General features: G+C 60.3%; 1 long non-coding RNA gene and 1 other non-coding gene across 2 annotated transcripts; both read right to left on the reverse strand.

The window, feature by feature from the left end:
• Nucleotides 1-1,096: 1,096 nt before the first annotated feature.
• LOC149120613 (uncharacterized) lies at nt 1,097-4,008 on the reverse strand. Its single transcript, XR_016225641.1, has 2 exons — nt 3,770-4,008; nt 1,097-1,320 (listed from the first exon to the last, which is right to left on the reverse strand). It is a non-coding gene; the product is annotated as an uncharacterized LOC149120613 (long non-coding RNA).
• A 4,153-nt stretch (nt 4,009-8,161) lies between these two features.
• On the reverse strand, nt 8,162-8,233 carry TRNAT-CGU (transfer RNA threonine (anticodon CGU)). The gene has a single exon. It is a non-coding gene; the product is annotated as a tRNA-Thr (tRNA).
• Nucleotides 8,234-8,433: the final 200 nt, after the last annotated feature.

Consider the following 8,433-nt stretch of genomic DNA (forward strand, 5'->3'; position numbering starts at 1 on the left):
AAGCCCCGCAGGCCCGGCCTGGCCTTCTCCCAGGAAGCGGGCCCGCCCGTGCCCAGGTTTCTGGCCCAGGGATGGTGCCAGGCCCCCGGCCAGACTGCAGCGAGGCCAGGCCGGTTGGAAGGAGCCCCCGGGAGAGGCCGAGACTCCGCGCTGAGGGCTGGTGCGGGCCAGCGCCCAGCCCGTCTGTGGGGTTCTCCTCGCGGCTGGTGCAGGGAGACAATTTCGGGGGCTCTCAGGATATCAAAAGAGGATTTCCAAAGCAGCTGTAGCGCAGCGAGCATGCCCAGGTTTTAACCGTTCCGGTGAGCGCGCGTGTGCCGACAGAGACAGGCGGGATGGCCGCACCGCAGCGCGGTCAGGCTGGGCAGGGCTCAGTGGCAGGGTGGAGAGAGCTGGGGCCAGGGTCCTCGCAGCGGGAGTTGGGGGGACAGCCTCCGCACGGCTGCTTGTCACTGCTTCTAGAGATCACGCTGGGTATCCAGTCTGGAAAGCTCACTCCGAGTGCGAGGGCCCAAGCGAGTGGCTGTCACAAGGCTGGTCCTGACACCAGAGGTGTCCCCAGCCCCCTGCCCCAGGGGCCAGCCTCAGACCCTGGAGAGGGAGCAGCCCGACCGGCACCACGCCCTCCCACAGCAGCCTGGCTCCGGGTCATGCGCTCTGTGACCCAGGTGGGTGAGGGCCACCTCCTTGCCTTGCAGCCTCCCAGAGCCTTCTGCGAAGTTCAGGTCCCCCTGGGCCTTCAGCCTTGCGTGTCTTTGGGGGCCTGGCCGTTTAGCCCAGCAGTTGACGCCTTCATCCAGCACTGGAACACCTGGCTCCGTCCCGGCCCCACCTCCTGCCTCCAGCGTCTACTGATACAAACCCTGGGAGACAGCGGTGAGGACCCAAATGATCTGCTTCCTGCCACCCACACGGGAGTGTAGACTGTGACTCTGGCTCCCGGCTACAGCCCTGTCCCAGCCCCAGCCACCGTGACCACTGGAGAGCGAACCAGTCCATGGCAGATCTCTGTCCTGTCCTATGTCTCTCAAATATATATATATATATACACACACATATAGATACACATATAGATACACGCATAGATACACACACATATATTTAAAGATTTATTTATTTGAAATTCAGAGTTACACAGAGAGAAGGAGAGGCAAAGAGAGGGCTTGCATCCGCTGGTTCACTCCCCAGTTGGCCACAGCGGCCAGAGCTGCACCAATCCCAAAGCCAGGAGCCAGGAGCTTCTTCCGGGTCTCCCACGTGGGTGCAGGAGCCCAAGGACGTGGGCCATCTTCTTCTGCTTTCCCAGGCCATAGCAGAGAGCTGGATCGGAATTAGAGCAGCTGGGACGCAAACCGGCGCCCATATGGGATGCTGGCGCTTCAGGTGTTGGCTTTACCTGCTATGCCACAGCGTCAGCCCACAATATACAGATATATAGTACATATATATTATATATATATTTTAAAGAAATAACCAGGGAAATAGGAGCCCTTGATGGTTCTGCTTTGCTTGGTTGGCATTAGGGGCAGGTCCTGTGACAAGAACAGGATTGAGTGCCCACTGTATGCTCAGCATTTTGCACACCTGAGGCCGTTAATCACCAAAACAACAGTGTGAAACAGGAGCTGTGGTTTATCCCCACTTGACAGATGAGAACCTGAGGCCACAGCAGTGCAGTAGCTTGTGAGGTCCCTCAGTCAGGAATTCGCTCGGAACGGGGCGGGGAGCCCGAGCGCGCTGCCTGTGCACAGAGCCTCGGCCGAGCCCTGTGCTGTTTGCAGAGTGCTCTTCATGGCCATGGTAACAGCTTCTGGACGGAGAGAAGGTAGGGTGGGTGTTCCCCCTTGGCAGAGAAAGGAAGAGACTTGTCCAGGCCTTTTCACTTCTGAACGGACACCTTGGAGGCGCAGGTGCACCTGCCCTGAACACCCGCTCCAGCCCTCCCTCTTCACCTGGCCTCAGCCATGGGCTTTGGTTAGGTCGGTCCGCCCTCTGCCTGCCCCCTCATTCCATTGTGCCTGCTTATTCGGCCCCCAGGGGTGCCCACCCGCTTACAACCTGCAGCCCTGGCACGCTGCCCTGTCTAGCATAAGGCAGGTGACTATGATTTGCTAGAAAGTGAACGAAAGAAGGGAGAAAGGCCCTGGACGAGAGAGAAGGGGCTGGGGTATAGTGACATGGTGACCGCGACGGGGCCACAGCTCTCAGGAGATTGGGGACTCTGGGTGGACAGAAGGACACGCTGCCATTTGATGAGACCGATGGCTCTGCGGTTTACCCCGCAGGTCAGGAAAAAGATCCCCCTCCACTCACAGGGTGATGGCACAGGCTCTCAACGGCTGGTTAAGAGCCTGGATTTCTCATGAGGACTCCAGCAGGGACCGGGGACAAATTCCCGGGTTCAGTTCCCTGCATGGCAGAAGTGGGAAGGATCAAGTGGCATGGTCCCAGGGAGGGGCTGCTGTGGACCTGGCACACCCCGAGTGCCCCGGAAATGGTGGCATGCATTATCCACGCTGGCTGGGGCGCTGGGCAGGCAGCCTGGGAACTCCGGCACCCTGGAGGGCCTTCCCCCTTCTCTCCTTGAGGTGTGGGTGGTGGGCCCCAGCCTCAGTTTAGTCCTGAAACTGAGTGGAGGAGGCAGTGGCAACTGGGTAGGTGGGTCAGCCTCACCTGGGTGCCCCTGAGCACTCGGGGTGCGGAGTGCACTCCTGGGACTCCCAGCAGAGTGGCAGGGAGAGGCGAGAGAGCCTGGCCTAGGCTGTGCTGTGGGCCCAGAACTCTCCTCTCGAACCCACGACTGTGGACAGGGCGCCAGCTCCAAGAGCGATAGTGACTTCAAACTAAGTGCTGTCGCTGGGAGTCGTCCGGCTGGAGCAGCCCGCGGGCTGGGCTGAGTGTTCCAATTTGTTTGCCTTGGCCGGCTGCACATTGAAAATCATCATCATATATTTGGTTTCGAGGCCAGCACTTTTAAATCAGGAAGTTTCCTATTTAAAAAAAAATCACATTTCTGGCTTCTCTTTAAAAAAAAAAATCAGATGATCAAAAGATGGGAGCGAGGGCCTGGGTGGCTGCAGCACAGCCGTGGACAGGAGGAGCCCAGAGGCGGGTGGCCAGGTAGACCAGCTGCTGTAACAGCACCCGAGGCAGGAGCCACTGGGGGCTGTCCACAGCTGTGTCCCCTCAGGGCAAGAGAGATCACAAGATGAGACAAAGGCGGAGAACCGGCCCTGCCTTGCAGCACAGGGGCTAAGCCAGAGGCATTCGGTCGGTAGCAGAGCGCAGGCCCCAGTCCTGGCTGCTCCACTTTGGATCCAGCTCCCTGCTAACACGCCCGGGGAAAGCGGCAGGTGTTGGCCCAAGTGCATGGGCCCCTGCCTCCTACTTGGGAGCCTTAGAAGGAGTTCCAGGCTCATAGTTTCAGCCTGGCCCAGGTCTGGCTGTTGTGTGCAATTGGGGACTGAACCAGGGGGTGGAAATTCTTTCTCTTTCAAATAAATAAGTAAATAAATCTTTAAAAAAAAAAAAGCGAGGTGGGAGGGCTCTTCAATAAGGTGGGCGCTGCCCTAAGGCCCTCCCACCTGTCTCCCCTACCCCACCCTCGCTGCAGGAACCCTTGGGGGCTAACCCACAGCAGGTGTGTTTCCAGGACTGCGGCAGATCTCGCGAGAGCGCAGCTTTGTGGGTTCGGTGGCAAGCAGGAATGGCTGTGCGCCCCCGGGGGCCCCCCGCTAAGGACAGGCCTGAGGCCAAGGCCAGCACTCACTGCGGGAGCTCCTCCGTCCTACGCCAGCCTGGTGATGCGTCTTGCACAACTCGAGCTGATGTGAGAGAAACAGCGTCTGTTGCTTCCGGGGCCTGCCACAATATTTTCTTGGAAGTGCTACTCACGCCTGAAATCCGCTTCTGGTCTTGAAATGCGCGTCTCAGCTCAGGGGCGCGCGTGAACCACTCCCCCTTCTGAGGAGCTCCGGTTGTTTTTCTTTGGGGCACTTTTCCGAGCCCAGGTGGGCGCCGGGCCAAGGGCAGCGGGGACCGCAGGCGGGCAGGGCGGGAGCGAGCGTGTCCACGCCCCTCGCACCGGCTGCCTCTTTCCACGCTCTCTTCTTCACGGCTGCTGGCTTCCCGAGCCTTTGCTGCAAAAACAGCGCATGCGAAGCCTCCCTTGGCTGAAGACGTGACGTTGGGGAAAAAGGCGTAATGCTCTCCGCCAGTGCGCCGAGATGCACGCCTTCTCTCTCGCCAGCCCAGGGCACCGCGCTGGCTTTGCACGCGGTTTGGCGAAACCGACATCGACCCCCACGTAGATGTGTGCCGAGTTACAGCCATGCAGCAGGAGTGAGTTCCAGAGATCTGCAGGGCAGAGCGCCCCAGGAGCCCACGTGTCATTTCCACGCAGCTCAAAGTTTCTTAGGGCAGCAGGTGCTCCGCCTGGCGGTTAGTTGGGACCCGCACTGCCCACACTGGGGTGCTTGGGTTTGATTGCTGGCTCTGGCTCCTGACCCCAGCTCCCTGCTAATGCAGGCCCTGGAAGGCAGTGGCGGGGAGGGCGGGGCACAGCTGTAGCTGAAGTAATTGGTTTCCTGCCACCCATCTTGGAGATCTGGATTGTGTTCTTGGCCACGGTGGGCATTTGGGGAGTGAGTCAGTGGATCGAAGCTCACCCTCTGTCTGTCTCTCTGTGTTTCTGTGACTCTCAAGTATTTTTTAAAGATTTGTTTTATTTATTTGAAATGAAGAGACAGAGAGAGGGGGGAGGGGAGATTCCATCCACTTGTTTACTCCCCAAATGGTCAAAACAGCCAGGGTTGGGCCAGGCTGAAGCCAGGAGCCCCACAGCAGGTCTCCCACGTGGGTGTGCAGGATGCCAAGCACCTGGGCCGTCTTCCACTGCTTTCCCAGGCGCACTAGCAGGGAGCCGGATCGGAAGTGGAGCAGCCGGGACTCGAGCCAGTGCTCTGACATAGGATGCTGGCACCACTTAACCCACTTACGCTGGTGGCTTAACCCTCTGTGTCACACGTCGGCCCCAAACACATAAGTATTCTTCTCTAACCAAAATGAAAACAGAAGCACAACAGCAAGCCACAGGAAACTTTTGAAAGTGGTGGTATCCCACGTGTGCCTAGGTCCACACACATGAAATTGTATACATTTGATTGTTCTTTTTTAAAGTTGCATTGAAGTCTAAACAAAAAATAGAGTGTCGGCTTTTTTTAGCTGACTGCGTGAGACACAGACAACCGTTGTCACCCGCTGCAGATCAGTAAGTCAGCTCCCCAGTGGTGGCCTGTGATGGTTCACCATTTACGGAGCCACCCTGACTGGCGGCTGTTGAAAATGTTGTCACCAGAACCCCGGGACAGAAAGCGAGCCCATACGTGTTGTTCTGGCTTACACTGGGAGCAGCTGAGCCGCGGAGGTTTGGAGGCCAGCCCGGCTCACACCTGTTCTGTGTGATGTCCGGCAGAGCCCGGTCCTGCTTCCCGCTGCCACCAGGTGTCACTGTGCGGTTTATTCCTGCGCAGCCTCTGTTGACAGCCATTGCAAATCCACCTGCTCCCCAAGGGTCATTTTTCACCAAGGCCTGACAACATTGCCATAGGCTCCGTCCCACCTGCCTCTTTCCTCCCCAGCCCCACCCGGCCTCAGCGGCCTTATCTTCTCTCTTCACAAGCAAGGGAGACCAGGGAGCCGCCTCACGGCGACCTTCCCATGTGAAGCACTGGCAGACATGACGGCAAACACAGCTGTACATCTTCAGGAACTCAGACGGACTCAAACCAAGGTGGCTGTCGGGAGGCCCTTTGACAGACACAGAAAAATTGTATGTATATGGGGTACCATGGGATGTTTCGATCACTTACACATTTTTTTTTTTTTTTTTGGACAGGCAGAGTGGACAGTGAGAGAGAGAGAGACAGAGAGAAAGGTCTTCCTTTTCCGTTGGTTCACCCCCCAATGGCTGCTGCGGCCGGTGCACCGCGCTGATCCGAAGCCAGGTGCTTCTCCTGGTCTCCATGCAGGTGCAGGGCCCAAGGACTTGGGCCATCCTCCACTGCACTCCCAGGCCACAGCAGAGAGCTGGCCTGGAAGAGGAGCACCCGGGAAAGAATCTGGCGCCCCAACCTGGACTAGAACCTGGGTGCCAGTGCCACAGGCGGAGGATTAGCCTAGTGAGCCGTGGCACCACCCACTTACACATTTGTAAGGTCTAGTTGGGATAAAAGTAGCTATCTTCTCAAATGCCTGACACGGCCCAGGGTGGCCACTTGGCGCAGCACTTCAGTGGCCACCGGGGACATCCACTCCCCGTGTCAAAGGGCTGCGTCCCAGTCCTCGCTCCACCGCAGATGCCAACTGGGAGGCAGCAGCGACGACGCGAGTACTCGGTTCCCTGCCACCCACATGGGAGACCCAGGCTGGGATCCCGGCTCCTGGGTTCGGCCTCTCCCAGCCCTGGCCATTTGGGGGGGAGATCCAGCGGATAAAATCGCTGTCTCTCCAGGTCTCTGCCTTTCAAGTAAAATAAAAATAAATGACTTTTAGAAAGCATCTAACAGTTGTTGATGGTGAAAGCACTCAATCTCCCCCCCCCATTAAAAATTAATTTATTTGAGGGAGCGGCGGCGGGGGGGGGGGGAGAACCTATCCTACGGTTCACCAGCCGAATAACTGCAACAGCCAGCGCTGGCCTGGCGCAGGTCTGATACCACAGCTGGAACTCACTGTCCACCGTGGGAGGCGGCGGCCCAAGCACCCGAGCGAGGTCACCCCAGCCTTGCAGGCTTTGTATCAACAAGAGGCTGGGCGCAGGCGCTGGGACCCAGCTCAGGGGCTCTGCAGCGGGACCCAGGCGTCTTAACCACCGGGCTCGACACCCACCCCTGTTTCTGTTCCTGCTTTGTTGTACCAGGCAGGGGCCCTGGGGGACACTTGTATTGGTGAGAAACACAACTTTGTGGCTCGCTGTCTTCATGCTGGGTTGTCGGACCTGCGTTCTAGGGGGTCCACTCGGTGCATGTTGGGGGTGGGGCGACCTGGGGGCCGGCTGGAGAAGAGAGTCACCCAGGGGAAGCGCGCGGTCATCTTGCAGAAAACCCAGCAAGGTCCAAGTTTACAAGCGGAGAGTGAGGAACCCTTTCAACTGCGTCTCTGTTGCACCTGCCTCCCAGGGGGCCCGCCGGCTGGCCGCTCAGGGGTGCGCTCCACGGGGGCTGGGCTCGGCACCACCAGGCCTTAGCGTCTCGGGACCGCCACCCCCCAACACCTGCTGCCGCCGCACCTGCGCGTGGGCCCCACCCCCGGATGAAACGTGCTAGGCGATGATTGACATACCTCCCACGCGCATGCACACACACACACACACACACACACACGCGTGCTCCCACAGTGGCTGCAGAACGAGGCCCTCCCGGGAGCAGTAGCTTCCGCAAAGCCTGGTGCTGGGACCCGCAGAAGCGGCCCCTCCCCCTCGGAGCCCCCGCCCGCGCCGCGTGCGCTCGGCCGGACACCAGGGGGCGAGGGCGCTCCAGCGAGGGGTGGCACGGGACCCCCGGCTTCCCGGCGCAGCGGCGTTCAGGGGCCCCAGGCGCGCCAGGCTTGGCAGCGGGGCCGTTGCTGTATCTAAGAGCCTGCGGTGGCCCCGGGGCACCCTTCCGGACGCAGAGCAAACCTGCGGGCTGCGCACGCCCATGCTGGCCACGGACCCATTTTGCAGAGCAGCCCATGGAGACCCGGAGCGAGCAGCTCAAATTAAGTCCGTGGAACGCGTGGCCTACGGCGGAGGTCCCCTTAAAAGGGGTCACACAGCCAGACGCTGGCGGACCTCGCGCGGGCAGGGGCGCTACAGGTGGCCCCCCGCCCACCCCGGAGCAAGCAGCACCCCGCGCGCCCGGTAGGGGGCGCCGTCCGCCGGGAGCCGCTGGCCGGGTGGGCCCCGAGTGCGGCCCCGAGTCCAGCAGGATGGCCCACCCAGGCTGTCACCCTTCGATGGAGATGCAGGGAAGAGCTTTTCTGAACCCACACGGCAGGAAAAGAGTGGATCGGGCAGGAAGTCCGAGACTGGATCTATGTACTGGCAAGGTCTGGCGTATTCGGGAGACTCCGGGGCTTCCCCTCTAAAAAGTCTCCCTCCCACCGGAGGGAGGCTACCGCGAGGCACGGACGGGGTTCGAACCCGTGATCTTCGGTTTACGAGACCGACGCCTTACCACTTGGCCACCGCGCCTGCGTTAGGGTGGTGGCGGGGCGAGCCTCTATCCTGGCGGCGCTCCCTTGCGCTCGCTGCGCGGGCGCGCCCCCTCGCGGCCGCCGGCGGACTCGGCGTTTCGGGCGTGCGGCCGGAAGGCTTCCCCGGCGCCCAGGGCGGCCTCGGCGGGGGGCGTGTCTGGAACTCCGGAGCGGGCGGGGAGCGCGTCGGCGCCCGGG

Source organism: Oryctolagus cuniculus, chromosome 19, assembly GCF_051225735.1.
Source record: "Oryctolagus cuniculus isolate XC-2025 breed Fujian yellow rabbit chromosome 19, ASM5122573v1, whole genome shotgun sequence".
NCBI lineage: Eukaryota > Metazoa > Chordata > Mammalia > Lagomorpha > Leporidae > Oryctolagus > Oryctolagus cuniculus.